Genomic DNA, 6,300 nt, shown 5'->3' with positions numbered 1-6,300 from the left:
TTGTTTTCAATGTGACATGTCCCTGCGGGATTTGTCCATTTGCATCACAGATTCATGATCTCTAATAAGACTACACCCAGCATTTCATTCAATTTTATTCATTCAATTAAGATTTATATCCATCAGGTCTCTACTTTGCTTAAAAAAAAAATTCTCCTTGGCTCGGCATTCCATAAGCTTTGTTGTTGTGTCTTTTTTTCAGTGTCCAATTCTCTGTGACCCCATTTGGGGTTTTCCTGGCAAAGATACTGGAGTGGTTTGCCATTTCTTTCTGCTGCTCATTTTATAGGTGAGGAAATTGAGTTCAGTGACTTGCCCAGCGTCACACAGCTAATAAGTGTCTGAGGCCATATTTGAACTCAAGTCTTCCTGACTCGGGCTCGATACTCTATCTACTCTATGTACTGCCTTGCTGCCCCACTAAGCTGCCATACAATTACCCTCCTCTTCTTCACTGATAGATAAACTCCTAGATAGATTCATCTACACTTGCTGCTTTCACTTCCTTATCATTCACTCATTTTCTTACAATCTGGCTCCCCACCCCTCTCCAGGAACTGTTCTCTCAGAGGTTACGGGTGATTTCTTGATTAATCAATCCACTGGCCTTTCTTTCATTTCCACCTTCCCTGAATGTTCTGCAGTAATTGGCATGGCCACCCCCTTCTTCTACATACTCTATCTTCCCTTGAGTTCCATGACACTGGTCTCCCTTGGTTCTCCTACTACTGGTGTGACTGCTCTTTCTCAGTCTCTTTTGATGAATTATCTGAACTCTGATTAATGCAACGAATGACTAACTGTGTCTCCAGCGGATCTATGAGGATGCATGCTACCCACTTTCTGACAAAGAGATGATGGATTCAGTGCAGAGGCATATATTTTTGTCTATAGCTGCTATATGGATTCATTTTGTTAGACTACCCTTATATGTTATATTTTCCCCCCTTTTTCTTGGTTTTTAATTGGGGCAAAAGGATTGGGGGGAATGGAGGAGGAGTTAGCAACAATGATGCCAAAAGAGAGCTGTTGAACACTTTTTTTAATTTACAGAGGTGAACAGATGGAAATTTAGAAAGACACATAGACAAGTAGGACAGTTTTGAAGGTTATGTATGGAATTATTAAACACTTTTTAAAGAGCAAGTAGTATGAAATGGAGATTCACTTTTTTGTACATAATCTTTTTGTGTTCTGCTGTGTATATGGAAATGCTTTTTGGCATTTCAGTTTGGAATAAAAAAATACAATATTTTTAAATAAAGATTTCAAAAAAGAAATGATAGGAACCTTGGGGAAAAGTGACAACCACCTCTTAGAGTATGTGATAGAGGAAATTCAGGCATAATCTGACACGCACTCTAGATTTTCAGAGAGCAAATTTCAAAGGACTCAAAAAATGCTATTTAGGATTCCGTGAACTAAAATTTTATAGGGAATTCTATATATAGCCTAGAAGGAATAGGAAACTGTCAAAAATGAAATGCTTAAGATATGAAAGGAAACAATTTTGAGAAAGAGAAAAAATAGGAGTTGTTTTTAAGAGATTGATGCAGAATCATAGAGGACTCACCAATTAACTTATTTTAAAATGGATATGTACAGAGGATGGATGCCAGGGCAGGTAACAGAGGATAAATGTAAAAGCATTGTTAGAATATTGTCAGGAGTACTAACAGTTGGAAAGAACCGAGGTTGGTCAGTAAAGCTAAGAACAATGAAAAAAGGCTGAAGATTTCTTTCTTTCTTTCTTTTTAGTTATATTGGGAGAAAGAAGAATCAAAGGAAAAATAGAACTGTCTTTCAAAGAGGAAGGGATGATAGTGAATGACAATATAGAAAAAGCAAAACTATTTAATGTTTGTTTTGCTGTTTTCTCTTCCAAGGAGAATGGCATTTGGACTGAACAGAACAGAATAAACAATGGCTATTAAGGAGCTAATACTCTAAACAAGGAGAAAGTAAGAAACCACCTGACCTGGATGAACCCAAGTCACCTGACCGAGAGCAACTACAAACTTCGGTACTGAAACAAATGGTAGATGTGATTTCCGGATTGCTGCAGAGCCAGCTCAAAGATGGTAGAGAACTCAGGAAGTGCTTCAGACCAAGAAAAGGAAATATATTCTGATTAAAAAAAAAGAGAGAGAATAGAATCTACAAACTATAGACCAATGAGCTTGACTTTGATTCCTTGGTAAACTCTAGAAAACTATTAAAGAAGTGTAGTGAACATCTCGAAAAGGAAGTAATGGTCCCAAAAAACCAGCATGGCTTCATCAAGAACAGGTCATGCCAGACTAACCTTATTTTCTCTTCTGACAGGGTTTACTCAACTAGTTGATCAGACCAATACTATCTGGATTTTAGCAAAGCATTTGATAAATCATCTCATATAAATTTTGTGGAAACCATGGAGAGATGTGGGCTAGATGATAATTTTTGTTGTTCAGTTGTTTTAGTTGTGTCCAACTCTCCATGATGCTGTTTGGGATTTTCTTGGCAAAGATACTGGAGTGGTTAGCCTTCTCTAGCTCATTAGTGGTTTCCTTCTCTAGCTCATTTTACATAAGAGGAAACTGAGGCAAATGGAGTTAAGTGAACTGCCCAGGGTCACACAGCTAGTAAGTGTCTGAGGCCAGATTTGAACTCAACAAGATGAGTCTTCCTGACTCCAGGATTGGCACTCTATTTGCTATACCACCTAGCTGCCCTAGATGATAATGCAATACATTTAAAAATACCTGACTGTTTCAACTCAAAGAGGAAGGAGGCCTCCAGAGGATCTTTGTTGGGTCCTGTGCTTTTTAGCAGTTGTATCTGTAACTTGCATAATGTCATACAAGGTATTTTTATTGAGTCTGCAAATGGGCTGGGGGGATCGCTAACTCACAGTGTTTGAGAGTTGGGATAAAAAAATGTCATGATAAAATAATCTTGAGCTGAATCTAATAGGATGAAATTTAGAAGGGAAAAATTTTAAGCATTATCTTTGGATGCACAAAATTGACTTTACAAGTATAAGAGTGGCTAGTCAATTTGCATGGAAAAAAAAATCTGCTGGTTTTAATGGACCACAAGATACTTAGGTGGTATAATGGATAGAGTGTTAAACCTGGAATCAGAAAAACCTGAGGTTGAAACCTGCTCAAATAAGTATCTGTGTGACTAACTCTCTGACTCTGAACAAGTCACTTAATGACTTTCCCTCCATTTCCTCATTTGTAAAATTAATAGCGCTTACCTCACAGGGTTGTGGTAAAGATCAAGTGACATAATAGACAGAAAACACTTTGCAAACCTTAAAATGCTCTATAAATGTTAGTTATCATTATGTCAAATGTGTGATATGGTAGTCAAAAACTAACCAATAGGATTATGGAGTTTATTTAGAGAGCATAGTTTCCAGAAATAGGGAGGTGATACCCATTGCAGTCTGCTCTGGTCAGACCACATCTAAAGTATTATGTTCATGATGAATGCTGAGTGTAGATTGAAGCATTTTTTTTCATTTTATTTTTCTTATTTTTTTGTTTGCAATATGGCAGATATGTCTGCAACATGGAAATACATTTTGCACAATTTCTCATGTATAATGGGTATCATTATTGCTTGCCTTCTCAATGAGTGGGAGAAGGCTTGAGGGAGAAAGAGAACTTAGAACTAAAAAAAAATGAATGTTGAAAAAAAAAGTATTATGTTCAGTTCTCAGCACTGCAGCTTAGGATATATAATCATAAACTGGAAAGTGTCTGGAAAACCAGAATAATGAAGCGCTTTGAGACCCTGCCACTCGAGGATTGGTTGAGGGAATTGGGGGTTTTCAGCCTGGTGAAGAGAAGACTGGGAAGGAAGGGGAACATGACTGCTTTGTTCAAGTTTGAAGGGTTGTCATACAAAGGAAGGATTCAACTTGTTCTATTTCACCCCAGAGGACAGAATGAGGAGCCGTGGGGGGAATTGCAAAGAGAATTAGGCTGGATGTCTAGAAAAACTTCCTAATAATTGGAGCTTTTATCCCAACATAGAATGGACTGTCTCAGGGGAGAACAGGTTCCCCTCAATGGAATTCTCTAATCAAGGTTGGACAGCCAGGTGTTGAGCATGTTGTAGTGGAGGACCTCTTGGGGGGGTTGGGGGTAGAACTAGATAGACTCTGAGATCCCTCTCCACTCTCCAAACAATTCTGCATGATCCTGGGAGATGAATGCATTTGGAATAGGCTTCCAGCTAAGACTCTGCCTTCTTAATGTTAACTCTCCATCCATTCTTGTCAGTGTAACAGGGATTAAGAAACAGTGTTAGCCTCAGTTGAGCTATGGAAACTTCTGCCTCTCCCCTACTCAGTAGGGCTCCACAGTTAGCCTTCTCTCTATCTCAGTGATGTGAAGGATGGGTTGAAACTCTTAAATTCCCATTATAAGGGAGATGAAAGGAATATCAATTTCAGTGAGATTCTTGAAGAAAAAGATAATCCCTAAAATAAAATTTTCTGGTCTTAGGGAAAAAGAATTTTCTTTTAGCCCTTAGACCTCTGAGTGATTAAAAGTTCACCTGGGATTAAAGGAAAGGTAAGAAATCATTTGATGCAGTCAACTGCTCACTGTTACTGAATTCCTTGAAGTCAAATGAGTGTTTGCCCCAAATGGCCAAAGTCTATTGTGGGTCAGGGAAACGATGCCTGGATGTTGATTTGGGCGACCTGGGTTCTAGTCTGAATCCTGCCACCAAACTGCTGTTGATGAGCAAGGGACTTAGGCTCTCTGGACACATCAGTTTTCTCTGGTAGGCTAGATTAATAAAGGCCAGTTGACTGACCAACTGACCATCCTATGATTCCATGATTCTTACTTGATAATGGAATAAAGCAAGAGGCAGTTGAGTTATAATTACTTGATTTGTGTAGTATGCTGTTAGTCAACTAGCATTTTTGAAGTACCTACTATGTGCTAGGCATGGTGCTACGTGTTGGGGACACAAAGAGAGACAAAAGGCAGTCATTGCTCTCAAAAAGTTCACAGTCTTAAGAGGAAAGCCAGCATCCAAACAGCTACATACATCTAAGATATATGTAAGTAAATTGGTGGGAAGATAATAGCATTTAGGAGTACTAGGGAAAGCTTCTTGTAGGAGATGGGACTTCAATTGAGACTTAAAGAAAGCCAGGGAAGCCAGAAAGTAGAGATGAGGAGGGGAAGCATTCCAAGCACAGGGGACAGGGAGTCAATGAAAAGGTTGGAAATGAGATATAGAGTGCCTCGTGCTTGGAAGAGCAAGAAGGTCAGCATCACTGGATCACAGAGTAAGTGGAGCGGAGGAAGTGAGGTATAAAAAGACAATAAAGGTAGGAAGGGGCCAGGTTATGAAGGGCTTTAAAAGCCAAACAGAAGATTTTATATTTGATCTTGGAGGCACTAAGGAGCCCCTGGAGTTTATTGAATGGGACGGGGTGACAGTCAAACCTACACTTAAGGAAGATCAATATGACAGTTGAATGGTGGATGAACTACAGTAGAGAGATACTTAGTCAGGGATACAAAGTAGGAGGTTATTGTAATAATCTGGACAATGAGGTGATGCAGGCCTGAATCAGGGTAGTGACGGCATCACATTGGAGAAGGAAGCATATAGCATGAGAGATGTCGGGAAGGTAGAATTCATACGTCTTGGCAATATATTGGACATGGAGGCGAGAGTGAGGAATCCAGAATGACATCTACATTCTGAGACTAGGTGGCTTAGTGGACATAGTGCTGGACTCAGAGTCAGGAAGACCTAAGTTCAGATCTGGCCTCAGACACTGTATGACTCTGGGCAAATCACTTAAGTCTGCCTCAGTTTTGTCATCTGTAAAAAAGGGGACAATAATAGTATCTACCTCTTAGGTTTGTTATGAGGATCAAAGGAGATAAAATTTGTAAAGTACTTTGCCAACCTTAAAGTTATATTAATTTTAGCTATTATCATTATTATCATCATCATCATTATCATTATTTAAGTCAGCTAAGGTAGCATATTGGTTAGAATGCTGGGCCTGAAGTTAGGAAGACTCCTCTTCCTGAGTTCAAATCTGGCCTCAGACATTTATTAGCCCTGTGACTCTAGGCAAGTCACTCAATCCTGTTTGTCTCAGTTTCCTCATCTGTAAAATGAGCTGGAGAAAGAAACGGCAAACCACTCCAGAGTCTTTGCCAAGAAAACCTCAAATGGGATCATAAAGAGTTAGACATGACTGAAAAACAACTGAACAAGAAGTAGTAGTAGTAGTAGTAGTAGTAGTAGTAGTAGTAGTAGTAGTAG

Source organism: Vombatus ursinus, unplaced genomic scaffold (assembly GCF_900497805.2).
Source record: "Vombatus ursinus unplaced genomic scaffold, bare-nosed wombat genome assembly UNPS02014812.1, whole genome shotgun sequence".
NCBI lineage: Eukaryota > Metazoa > Chordata > Mammalia > Diprotodontia > Vombatidae > Vombatus > Vombatus ursinus.
This window is presented reverse-complemented; position numbering follows the sequence as displayed.